The following is a 13905-nucleotide window of genomic DNA, read 5'->3' as shown; positions in this document are numbered from 1 at the left end:
TGAACTCATGTGCCCAATGTGATTCCCCACAAGCACCCCAAAGAAAACTCAATCCAGCCAAGCTGATGCTCCAGTCAGCTACTAATGTTTATCAAATATCAGTGCTGCAAGAAACAGAGTGGGCAGGAATGAGAGGGCCTGCCCAGCTCACACAGGTGTGGTGCTGCGGTGGGCAGAGGGGAGCTTGGCACCCAGTCTCCGGCCCCATGGCAAACAAATCACACACTTCCTGGGAGGCAGAGGGAAACTAATCACTGCTTTAGGCTTAGGCCCCTCTAGGATAACAATGATAATGCATTCCTATCGGGATTATCAGGAGGGTTATGAAAGAAGGTTATGTGGAAATCATCAGGCTAACACCCACTTTGAATGACCAAATGTTTACCCATTTAATGGAAAGGATCCAGAAGAATAATTCCCAAGGATGATCCTACACCCTTTGCCTGTACCTGTTGGCCCTGTTTGGGAAAGTTGGGAAGGAGGGATAGTCTTCTCCAACCAAGAAGACCAATTATCACTTCTCTCCATTCCAATAAATCATTAACCCACGATCCTGTTTTCAACACACCTGGCCTCCTCCTCTATTGGTGACAGAACTCCAGTTCTCCTGTGACAGCTTATCAACACAAGCTGCAAGAAAAACAGAGTGGGCAGGAATGAGAGGGCATGCCCAGCTCACACAGGTGAGGACAGGCTGCACTTCAGCTTTACCATTGCAGCTAAAGATCTGGCACATGCTGAAACCCTTTCCTGTCCCGGCTCCGAACTGATCTTCAGGGAACAAACATACTATCAGCATCATATTCTCTCTCAGGCACCGTAACTTCCAGCCTGCTATCAAGTGAGATCACTGGAAGGTTACTCAGGCCACGTCAATTTAGCCCTGGACTGTAGTGGTTTTTGACATTAATTTTATCTCTGACTTTCCCCCAAAGGTTGCTGGACTTTGGTCTAAGACCTTGGTTTGTACTTAATTTACTGCCAGAAACAGCATCTGACTCTCTTGAACAATAATTAGGCACTGCCTTTCTTTTCAGATAACAAGAACTCTTCAATTCTGTGTTTCTTCTTTGGCCCTGGCTGCCAGAGAGCAACTGAACAATGCCGCCTCTTCACCTCAGTGTGGTTGGCCCCTGCGGATGTGAGCGCACTGGAGGACATGGCAATTGTCTGTTGGTGCTGCCTTGAAAGTAATCTCCCTGACCCTTTTTTGTTAATCCAACTCTAAGCTCAAGGTCCCTGCCTCTTGATAAACTCTTTCTAAACAGCTCGGTACACAGTGATTTTCCTTTCTGAGATACCATGATTCCTATATTCCAGCACTCGAGTACTTGCTGTGTTGTATGACATCTTACTCTATGGTTTAGATCCAGGATGTCCCCCAAATGCTCACATATTAAAGACATGGTCCCCAGAGCAGTAATGTTCAGAGGTGAGGCTTTGGGGGAAGTTACTGGATCATACTAGCTCTTATCTCATCAATGGATTAATCTGATGGATTCATCATTGGATGTCATTATTGGGAGGTATTAGAAACTGTTCACTACTTAGTTCACTACCCATCCAACTTAGTTAGAGGAAACAGGTCACTGGGGACGTGCCCTGGAAGGGTATGAGGTAGAATGAAAGAAATAAAATATAAAGGAAGGAGGAGGAAATAAAGTTTATAATTTAAGCTTCCACATACCCTTCCAGGCCTGTCACCCCCAAATTTCTGGTAAATGTATAAATCTTGGAGTTATGAAAAAATTTACTCACTATAGTAATTGCCTTATGCAATGTTAACTAGCCAACTAGTAAAGAGATTAAGCAAGAGAGAGATATTTTAAGAAGCCTATAACCTAGGGGACTTTCCAGTATTATCCACTGAGCATACAGTGCAGACCATTACAGCTAAGGATCTGGCACACGCTGAAACTCTTTCCTGTCCCATTTTCCAAGGATCCCACTAGCCCTGAGTTGAAGTCCCCCTGTCCAGGAACCCCTCAGTAACAGTATATCTTGTCGTGTTCCCAGTCCCTTCTCCCTTTTTACTCTCCTCTCTCTTTCTGCTTCCATGAACTGAGCAGCTATCCTCCACCATGCCCTCTGGCCATGAGCAGCGGAGCCAGCCAACCATGGACTGAAACCTCTAAAATCATGAGCCAAATAAATCTTTCCTCCTTTACATTGTTTTTCTCAGGCATTCTGTCACAGTGATGAAAAGCTGACTAACACACTATATTTTGCAAATACATTTGCTTTTCTGAATGGATTGTAATTCAAATATGTGAAAATATTTACAGACAGTCTGACAGCCAATGGAAGGACACTGCCTTCTACTTCTGTCTTCTTGCCTGTCTCCCACTTGACAGCAGGCTCACTCTGATCACTCAATGGTTACCTGCTGACCTGACTCAAGAACAGATGGCACAGCCCAAACATGTACTGCTGCTTGAGGCCAAAGCACCTGAATCCTCTCCAAGAGAAACAGTATTAGGTGTTTCAAGACACGCTTTAGTTGCCCAAAGTAAAAATTAATCCCATCTTAAAAAGATTTCACAATTAGAATTTTGGTACACCGTGTAAAACTCTTTACAAAAGCAAAAACAAGAACAAAAAAAACCCTTGTTTGCATTCACATACACGTGTATTTGTGTTTTACAAATTGGCCCTGTAGTATACATGCTGTTTGGCACGTAGATTTTTTTCCCCTTAGCCATGTTCGGTGTTCATTTTCTGTTAAAATATTCTTCTATAATAAAATTGTAATGGTTATATAAAGGTCTACTAAAGGGTTTTTTGGGGGGTTTTGGCAGGGGGGAAGCATTTCCATCAGCATACTCCTGACTACAACTGATCTTTGTCAAGAACAGACAAATAGCTCACATATGTCATTTTAAAAATATGTAGAGTTCTCTTATTTTTTTCAGAGAGAAAAGAACAGAAAGTCTACCTCCATGTTTAAGGCTGCACTAATGACTATAAAACTTTCTGAGGACTTTTAAGAGCAGACAAGTATTCTGGCCATTTAAAGAAGTTCTTTCTTTTATTATTAGTATGAAATTTCAGATTCAGTGCTTACCTGCAGTTGGGAGGTGTGCTTCAGTAGTGTTTATTAGTTAAGATTACTGTGTTAGTAGAGTTTTGCCTTCACTTCACTTTATGAATAGAAACTAAATTTAAGTGAACATAAGAGGGTATTCAAAAAAATAAAACTTTTCAAGAGTGAATCAGCATTTCCTAACTGTATTTTTTGTGTGTGTGTATGTGTGTGTTATTGCTAAATTAATAGAATAAGAATCTAATTCAATAGATACAATCAGAACTTTTCCAAAAACTGCAAGCTCACATTTCCATGGGTCTGAGCCTTCTATAACAAAATGAACCCATGCCAGCATCCTACTCTACTCTTTTAGAAAATGGTTTCCTATAATTTTCCCAACAGGTGCTGAGGTCATGGATCAAGGCAGGAAAGGGAGCACAGCACAATGTGTGGACCTGGACTGCCTGAGTTTGAAGCCTAGCTCTGCTGATTACCAGCTCTGTGACCTTTTACAAGTTACTTTACCTCTCTGTGCCTGAGATTTATTATCTGCAGGACATAAACACAAAGCCTCCTTCCTAAAATGGGGAATTGAGTTAATGTTCATAAAGCACATGGTAAGCTCATCACAATTAGTTAATATCCTTAACTTCTAGGTAAGCATTATTCATAATTTCCAACAAACATACTCCAATCTCTTTCCACATTTATAAAACAATGGCAAAGGACGAAGTCTGTGTGTGTGTATGGTGTGTGTGTGTGTGTGTATTTGGAATTATTCACCCTTTCCCCAATTCTCTGCAGAAACGATAAGACTTCTTTTAATCTAATTCTTTGAATAAAATTTTTAATCTCCAATCTTAAAGGGATGCTTTGTGATTTAAAATTTGAAAAGACAAATTCTCACTATGACAAGAAAGCTGCCTTCCAGTGTCCTGTGGGAAAGAATTTTAGGGAAGCTGCCTTTACAAATTTGGGTTATCCATGACTGCACATTCCCAGCGGGGGTCAAACAAGAGGATGCTCTGCTTTGTTTTGGATCTCACACTGTAAACAAATATCCTTTTTTATCATCTCCTTAGTCCCAAGAGTTTTGCATTTCTCTGTTTTCTGTATTTTTGCTATTTAAAATGGCCCCCAGTGCCAAAATGTTGTGCAGCATTCTAAGCTCAAGACGACCATCATGCGCCTTACAGAGAAATACACACATTAAATAAGCTTCACTTATGCATGAGTGACAGTGCTGTAGGCTAGGAGTTCAATGTTAATTAATCAATAAAATACATTAAATAAGATGTCTTTCACAGAACATATAAACCAAGACTATATATTGACTCATTGTCAAAAATAAGACCAGAAACTTCAGGAAACTAACCCTGGGTATCCCCTGGGAGCAATGGTTCAGTGTGTGCTAATTTAGTGCTCCCAGCCACTTCAGAGAACACAACAACTGCAAGTAATGGGAATCGCTTGTACCTCCCTGCAGCAGGTACATACACGGGTGTGAAGCAGACAGCCCTAATCCATTCCAGACCCATGAATTGGACCCTGGCAAGGAAGAGCATTCTGGGATAGAATCCATACTGGATACGGGTTGCTTAGTTGAATGGGTACCTTTCCTCTTGAGAAATGTCATTAGAGTATGCTTAGTTAAAAATAAATGCTGGCAAAAATAAATACTTGTTGTATTAGCCTCAAGTACTTAAAATGTATGCTAGTTTTGTTTGTTTGTTTGTACCCTGGAACCTGCAAAGGGTTTTGTTCTGTTTTGTTTATTTGTTTTGTTCTAGGGAGGCAAGAGACTTATGTTTCCTGGGATATAAGGACCTCGCATCTGAGTTTTATGCTGCAGAGTTCAGGGGAAATACATGAAACCCAACAATATTCCCTGGGTCTCTCAAACTTGCTTTATCTTCAAGTCCTAAGTACAAAAGGAAAAGTAGAATTTAAAGTCACAGTGACTTCTCATATAGGTGTATGTTGAGCGACACTTTCTGACACACCCAGTGCTGAGTGATACAGGTTTGTGTAAGCAAGACCAAAAGCACACTACTTATCACCCTAATGGTGCTCCACTGACTTCATCTGCATATCTTTATATTCCAATAGCACCTTTGACCCAATTCACCACCTAGACAGAACAGACTGCTGGGTGTGACCTAGTGAAGCCTGAGAATCAACATGGACCTGGGCACACCACTGTTAAGGCACAGGAATGGGCAACAACAAGAAGCAGACCCACATGGTCCCAGCAGGTCAATCTGCTCTAGGGGTGCAATAACTCCTCCAAGTTCTCTAATGCCCTTAGTGACACCCACAAACACCCATTTTCTTGACTTAAAAAACTCACAGCTAATACATTTCAAAAGACTCCAGATTATCATATAAAACTTTATTAGATCTGATTTCTACATCTGCACAGGAGGTCATCAATTTGGTAATTCAATTTGCTCTCTTATGCCACTCAGCCCTGGCTGTACTTTACCAAAACAACTTCCTGAACTGTAAAAAAATGTCTTGATTAACTGGCGGGTTCTTTTGCTAAATGCTTTGGGAAAAAATAAGGTAAAATAGCATTATCTTCAATGCAAATTTTTAAAGACTTAAAATATTGGGATGTAAAGCCATTCAACCTATGTGTGTATATATGTCTGTGTGTATATATACACATATATGCACACAGACATATATATATACATATATGCATATATATATGTATATTTTCATAATAAAATGAAAATACATATATACATGCATATACATATATATGTATATACACATATATATTTGTTTTTGTAATGAAATCAGTGTTACTTTTTTTTTTTCTTTGTATCAGGAATTGAACTCTGGGGCACTCAACTACTGAGCCACATCCCCAGCCCTATTTTGTATTTTATTTAGAGACAGGGTCTCACTTAAAATCAGTGTTACGTTTTGAACATGAATTAAAAGAAAAAATAATGCAGATGGTATCTTTTTTTGCATGTGGCCCTACTAAATTAGATTATGCTTACCAAGTTTTCTGTTGGCCTTAGTTTCTCCCTGATGCACTGAGCTTAATACTCCCAGAGCATCAACACATATTCACCAAAATGAGTCTGATTTTCCTACACTACGCCCATCAGGCCTTCAGGACTTAAGTGCAAGAAGATAGATGCAAAATGCATAGATATGGCGGAAATTTAAAGGCCAGGAAACTGTCACAAATGATACTATGACCTTCATCTATGATTTTACTCTTACCTCAAGTTGGAATATCTATGCATCTAAACCAATCCCGAGAGCTTAATGCAGTGAATCAACAATTATTCTCATTAAGTACAATGAATTCCTAGGACACTTCTAAGAATTTATAAATGTCACAAGTATTAAAATTCCCATTTACACTGTGAATAAAATTTATAATTAAAAACTAAAAAGACATGGGGTTGGAGTTGTAGCTCAATAAGTGCGACTCCTCACTTGCCTAGCATGTGTGAGGCACTGGGTTCGATCCTCAGCACCACATAAAAATAAATAAATAAAATAAGGGTATTGAGTCTATCTACAACTAAAAAAAGAAAAAAGAAAGAAAGAAAGAAACTTAGAAAACAAACAGAAGGGACTGAGAATATAACTCAGAAGTAGAGCTTGCCTAGCATGTGCAAGGCCTTGGGTTCCATCCCCAGCAGCAAAAATAAAATGAAATTTAGAAACTGAACCTCAGTTAAACTCATTCACAATCCAGATATAAACGTATAATGTGTTCACCCATAGTTTAGGGATAAAATTTCTACTTCAAAGCACTGCAGTACAGAAACCATGAGATAACATGAAGATACTGTGTAAAACTTTAAATATTGATCCCTTTAATGTCAAGGTTGATGACTTAACTAAAACTTATTACAGTAAGTGAATGCTATATATATACTAATTCATTTAGTCAATGCAACAACTCTATTGGGTCAATAATATTATTCTCATTTTACAGACAAGGAAACTAAGGTTCAGAGAAGACACATGATCCCCTCGGCATCACAGAGCCAGTAAATGACTAAACAAAGATTACAATCCAAGAAAATTGGTCCTGGAGTCACACTCAGTCTGTAATCCCACGGCCCTCTGTGCGATGTCCTGCGTTACATGAATCAGCAGAGACATTAATAGCAAATAGTCTAAACAGCACCCTGCTTTGGTAGGCTATGTAAGATCTAAGAAACAGAATCCTAAGGTTGAAGAGATACTTTCTGATATACCTAAGGTCGAAGGACATATTCTGATATCAGTGGTCCCAATGCTTAGTCAATGTTGGGTCAAGTTTTAAGGACCTCTGGTCAGGTCATATGTAAAGCTATTCTTGAGGCCTTATTTGTATGTTGCTTGGGCATGATTCTTTCACACACAGAGCTCTATCTTTAGAGATAAAAGAGTCATTCATTTTAAAAATAACTTACACTTAACATTACCAGGAATAAATCATCATTAATAAATCTACTTTTTAATCAGACCATTCTGTTTGTGAGAAATCATGTAAAAAGTTACCAAGATGATTTTGACTACATCAATCTTAAATCTTTCCTTTCTTCTCATGCCCATGGTTGTATGCTAGCTAGCATGGTGGAGAGGCACCTTAGACCCAACCTTTCCCTTCCTCCACGGACAGAATGACTTTACCTAATTCTGCACGGAAGGCAATGTGCCTGCCCTAAAGGCCAAAGCAAGATTGGATGATCTCAAGGCAGTCAGTGTCTCCATCAGTGAACAGCCTAAGGGTGGGTGAAGAAGTCTCTCGATCATCTTTGCCATTGAATGGTCTAGAAGTGAGGCGTGTCCAGAGATTAAGTTTAACCAACAATAAGTGCAACTCCTTACATAAATTTACTAAGTATAAATTGGATTGGAGGCTCCTCCTTGGTAAGGAAGAGAACTAAAAGAAGGCTCCTGTGCACACTGCTCCTTCTGTTCTATTTGGGAGACTGGCGCAGGAAGGGTGGTGATATGACAGCCATATTGTGACTATGAAGAAAAATGGATTAAGGATAGCAGATCAGAAACTACGAAAAAATTTAGATCTTTATGAGAAATTATACCCCAATGATTCAAATGTATGAATTGCCAAGATCACTGTAATGTCATGTGTAGCTAATAAAAAATAAATAAAATTTTAAAAATTTTAAAAATTTAAAAATAAATAAAAGAATTTAGATCTTTGACAACATTATTAAACCACTAAATAACCACAGAGGCTTCCAACCAGATTCATGTAAAATAATCAAATATCTTTATGTTTTAAGCCTTAGTTAATTAAGTTCTGTTACTTGCAATTCAAAGTATCTTGACAGAGTTCCTCGATTGACAAGTAAATTCTGAACAGCAAACTGATGAAAATAGGACATAATCCATAAAGGGAATAACCTGAAATTTATTGCATCTTTTATTCCACTGGTCCAAATTAAAACCACTCTAATGTATTTTTGTATTTTTCAAAGCTACTAGTTTTCTTTTTCCTTAAGAAAAATTCTTCTAAGAATATTAGATAATAATATGCTAATATACAAGAGTAATACACATTCCTCAAAATTTTCATGTGTCAGCTAGAGCATTAAATTAAAAAAATGTTAACTCCACCATTTACAGTTTAGTGCAGGAAGTATTTAAAACAGAAAAAGAACCATTCTATTTTATAAAGAAAAAAAAAAGACTACAGAAAAACAGTGTGAACACTGTGATAACATTTGTGTTAAAAATAGAAATATAAAGGTAGGTAGAAAGAAGGTTTGAAAAGATTTGCACCAAGCCAAGGTTGGTGGCACATGCCCATAATCCCAGCTATCTGGGAGGCTGAGGCAGGAGGATTTTAAGTTTGAGAGAAGCCTCAGCAATTTAGCAAGGCCCACAACTAATCAAGACCCTGTCTCAAAATAAAATATAAAAAGGACCGTGAATGTGGCTCAGTGGTTAAGCACCCCTGGGCTTAATACCTAGTACCAACCAAAACAAAACAAAACAAAAAAAAGATTTATATCAAAATGTTTATATTTATCTCTGGGAGTAACATTTATTTTCTTCTTTATGCTTAATTGTCTCTCCTAAATTTTCTATAGTACATAGAAAATAAAGTTCTTGTTCCATACCTATTCATAGAAAGCAAAAACTATAACTGATAGAAGTTTATTTCCTTTAAAAATTATTTCAGGGACAGTATACATTGATAGAAGTTTATTTCCTTTAAAAATTATTTCAGGGACAGTATACATCTTGCTTTAGCAAAATGAACCCTACGACTCCTCTACGTTAAATCTTTTTTATAAAAGATTATATGTATATCTCCATAATTCCAATACTACAGATGCACATAATTTAACTAATAAATCAAAACAATATGCATATTTTTTCAAAAAGTCAGATAAAAATATTAAATCACTAAACTCAGCTGAACTCACAAGAAAACAGGAATAATACTTTTCATTTTTCAAATGAAAAACACAAAATACACCACCAATTTAAGCTAACTTTTGAACACAACTGGCAAACTATTGATGGTCTCACCTAAAATCAATGAAAACATAATTTATAGGATACTTTAGAAAAGTACAACATTCCAAATATCCGAGATATTGCTAATCAACAAGACATATGGAGCTGTTATTATAACTACCTAAGGAAAACAGTTTAGATCTATCACAGCAAGCTCAAACATAATAAACCACAAGCATAAAAAAGTCTATGTTCTTTCCACTGAGTAAAATTTAATCCTGAAGGAAGCATCAAGTTGCACCCACGTTTTATTAGTTGGTAGGACAAACAAATTTCCCCAGCTTTAGAATCTCTGTCCTGGTCCCTCTAGCACTAGTGGGGGGGAGTTGGGGTGGGGGGGTCCAGGCAAAAAATTTCTTGTGGGAAAGAAATATTCCCCACAAAATTACAGAATGTTAACTCAGATGATGAACTCACAAATCTCTGAGGCAGAGTTTTTATTCTTTATCCATAGTGTGTTTCCTTTTTGTCACTGTGACCAAAATACCTGACAAGAACAACTTAGAGGAGGAAAAGTCTATTTGGGTCTCAATTTTAGAGGTTTGGTCAATGGTTAGTAGAATTCACTTCTCGGGACCTGATATGAGTCTTTTAGTTTGATTGGTATAGTTTTCCATAATTGGTGTGTTATTTCATCCATGTGATAAAAACTTAAATTTTTTTTTTTTAATTGGGGGCATGCCTGAATTCTCCATATGAAATAACACCAAATCTAAGGCTAGTGCATTGATTTCTTCTTCCCGTAACAGCAAAACTAAAGGTTACGATGAACATTTGCCAGATTTAAAAAAAAATAAGTCTCATCCGTTTATTTTTTAAATACTGTAGTATTCATCTTAGTATTAAAATTGAAGATTATTTTCAAAATTAAGTTTAAATATTAGGATATGAAAATTCTTAATATTTTAAAAAGTCAAATATACAACTATATAATCTTTCTTCTTTCTATTAGAAGGGCATTGAATCTACATATTCACAGTAATTGCTCTAGTCACAACACTTTAAGTTTAGTAAGCTATAATTTCCATGTCAGATATAGACATGTGGCCATAAACTATGAAACAATGTATGTTATGCTTTATTTTGAGGTAGTTAACTTTAAAATTTTTTAAAATAAATTTCTGTAAGAAAATGTTTCCCTTAGAAAAAAATTACCTGTGAAAAGTGAAATGTGCATTTTCTACTCATACTACAAGAGGAAATCATAAATATTTAGTATATTAAATGGTTAAATTTACTATAAGAAAAATTATCTTACGAGGAAATAGTATTTTAGTGCTCTTCAAGAAACATCAAGTCTAATATACCTAAACATTAATTATACTAATTCAACTGGCATAGAACTTATTAGAATATTAATTACACTAAGACTAATTTTCTGTAGCACTTATTTTCTATAAGTGTAAAACAGCATTTTATTATTCTCTAGTACAGTTTGTTTTCTTGCATCCAGAAATCATTAAGATGTCTATAACTGAACAATGGAATTTTGTCTAAATTTAGACAGAGGACTGAACAAAAAGATCATCATTGAATCATTTAGAGATTTTTGAACAATTATATCTCAAAGGATTTTGAACTTTCGGCTTTAACCTCCCTTTCCCCTACCTGTACCCTGCTTTCTGACAAGGACAGCCGACAGGAAGAGACTAGTATGAAAGGGCAAATTCTAGATTTAGTCTAACTTCCTAGAGTCTGGCTAACTTGGTCAACTACAGGGTAATAAGATGTAAAAAAAAAAAAAAACAGATAACCTTGTTTTCTGTATACTCGACGGCAGTCCTCCGCCTCTCATTTCTCTGAGAGAAGTCTGGAAGAATCCAAAGCAAGGACCCAAGACTGACCAGATCTGCTCCTCAAAGCAGTCCTGGGAAAAGCCCTGCCATTCATTGCTCTCATCTAGACTCTTGGGACTTCTCACTGGACCAGACACACCAGGGTCTCTCAATCCAGAGCCTCTGGACAGGGCACACTGTCTCCTTACATCCCTCGTTTCACAATGCAACAAGACCCCACTAGGTCCCCTAAATCAGACACAGTCACCTAGGCATTCTGCAGTGCTAGATAGATCTGATGATGATATATTCCAGGTATGTGTGCAGCCTCTGTTTCCAGGTGCCATCAGGTCCCTGAGCCAATTATCTGATTCATTTGGTCTCTCGAGGGACAGGTTTATGTTTAACCTTTTATCTCTATTAGATTAGATGACTATTGCCCCTAGAGAACCTTTGCCCCATTAGACACATTCCTGAGCCCTACATAAAAATAGCAATGTTAATGTCTTTTATCAGTCTCCCTTAAAGAATATGACCCCTTCCTATTTAAAATTTAAAAAAAAAAAAAATCACACAGTTTAATGTATTATTTGGAGAAAGACGTTTAACGTAACATCAACAGTATGGCTCATTTCTATCTTAATCTAAGAAAGTGTATTTATTTGGAGTAAAAATGTACAGTTCAGTGTCCTCAAAGACTGCCTTTACATTTAACTGTATTGCTCATTTTAATGGTAATTCAAAAATGCATTTGTTTTTACAATACATTTTGTCACCCGACACTAGATAATTGTAAAATGAAACATCTTCTTATAATAAACATCATTATTATAAGAATCATAAGCACATAACAGCTAACGAAAATAGGACAACACCCATCATCACCCAACTCACACAGTCCCAGAATGTAACATAAATAGATTACAGAATGCCACCTTTGCACAACTATTTTTTGCCATTTTGGCATTATTTTCTTCCAGTTTCTTTTTTCTTATGCATGCAATGCCACCCTTCCTTATCCCACATCAAAGGAATCTTTTTTTTATGTCACTTTTTTTCTGATTGGAGGAGATGACTTGAATAAGTAAAAAAGTCCTACTAGATTCCAATATTAGCAAGAGTTCACTAAGTTTCAGGCACACAAAACTGATACCATTTCCTCTTAAAAATAAATTTAAGTGAAGAGAATAAAATAAGTATTTTTAAAGCACTGGACATTCTCCCATGATTCACTTAAGGAAATAAAAATATGTACGGGGATAACACAATCAGACACATTTGAAAGTGAATGAAGAGCTAGACACCCCTGTGTTCATCTACTCAACACACAGTGACTGCAACTCCATGCTAAGTTCTGTGGTAGGTACTGATTTCAACACCAGAAGAGAAAATAGTAATCTGTTTATGAACCAAGTGCTGCAAACCACAAGGAAGGATTTCAAGTGGGTGGGAAGAAAAAAGACTTTGGAATTCAAATCTGAATAAGCAGGTGTAGGATAAGGGCTGCTTCAACAGGTAACACTAGAAAGGTAATCTGGAGCCAGATATTGAATGCCCTTTCAAACCTTTTAAAATAACTTGGATTTGTCCAACAGACAGTGGGAAACCATTGAAGGTTTTTCACTACTAGAGCGGCAGGATGAGATCTGTGACTGACTTAGACAATGCAGGAGACTACAGAAGAGGAGGGGGAGTCAGGGCATTGACAGAGGAGGCACAAGGCAACCATGGGGGCCAGAAGGCAGCCATGGCTAATGAAATGAACAGGTGGAAATGTAACTGAGAAACAGCACAGGCAACTGGGTTGTGGATCAGAGAAGAGAGAGGGGGGAGCTTGGGTGCTGAATTGCGTCTCTATCTGTGTAATGACATAATAGAGAGCAGGGCAACTGAGGACGAGGAGATCAGTGGTTTGAAGAAGACAGCCCCAAACAATGTGGGGCAGAACCAGAGCAGAGCAATGCTTCTCCACCCACCTGCACCCCTCCACAGACCTGCTAAATCGCAATCTCTGGGATGCTACCTGCGCATGCATATTCTGGGGAAACAAACTGCAGAGAGTCTGGCCCAAATGCCTGCTTAAGGATCACAAAGACAAAGCATTTTCCTCAAACTTTTATTGCCCTGCATTTCCCTCTTATCAGTAGAAAAAGAATTTCAATAATTACAAGGAACTAGAGAAGAATCAGGTACCAAAGTGCTACAATCAGAAGCATTATCAGCACTCCCAAAATAGAAATTCAAAAACTTATTTCTGAAAGTTAGTGGGGACACTAACTGCATTTTCTTCACCACATTTTCATCTTCATATACGGGAAAGTGGGGGAAGAAAATGCAGTTAGTGTCAGAACTGTGAGCCCTAATCAAAACTAGGACTCATGGAGGATGGAGGACCGAGAACCTGCCAGTCAATACGGAAAAGAATCTTCAGGTCAGTGGAAAAAAGAACCTTCAAGCAATCAGAGGTATCCCGAGTGGAATGGGCTAAAAGCGGATTCTCAATGAAGTTCTCTGAACCTGGATGACCCAAGTCAAAATTAGAGCATTGCTTCACTGGGTGTTGAAACCACAAATCCTAAGTATGTGCAA

General features: G+C 37.6%; 1 protein-coding gene across 4 annotated transcripts in view; it reads right to left on the bottom strand.

Moving 5' to 3' along the window:
* Elovl6 (ELOVL fatty acid elongase 6) overlaps positions 1-13905 on the bottom strand; it is a 119936-nt gene that overhangs the window by 94064 nt on the left and 11967 nt on the right. The gene's annotated exons all lie outside the window — the stretch shown is intronic.

The sequence above is a fragment of the Marmota monax genome, unplaced genomic scaffold (assembly GCF_021218885.2).
Source record: "Marmota monax isolate L192 unplaced genomic scaffold, Marmota_monax_Labrador192_F-V1.1 WCK01_AAM20220418_F8-fsc00002, whole genome shotgun sequence".
NCBI classification, from domain to species: domain Eukaryota; kingdom Metazoa; phylum Chordata; class Mammalia; order Rodentia; family Sciuridae; genus Marmota; species Marmota monax.
This window is presented reverse-complemented; position numbering and strand designations above follow the sequence as displayed.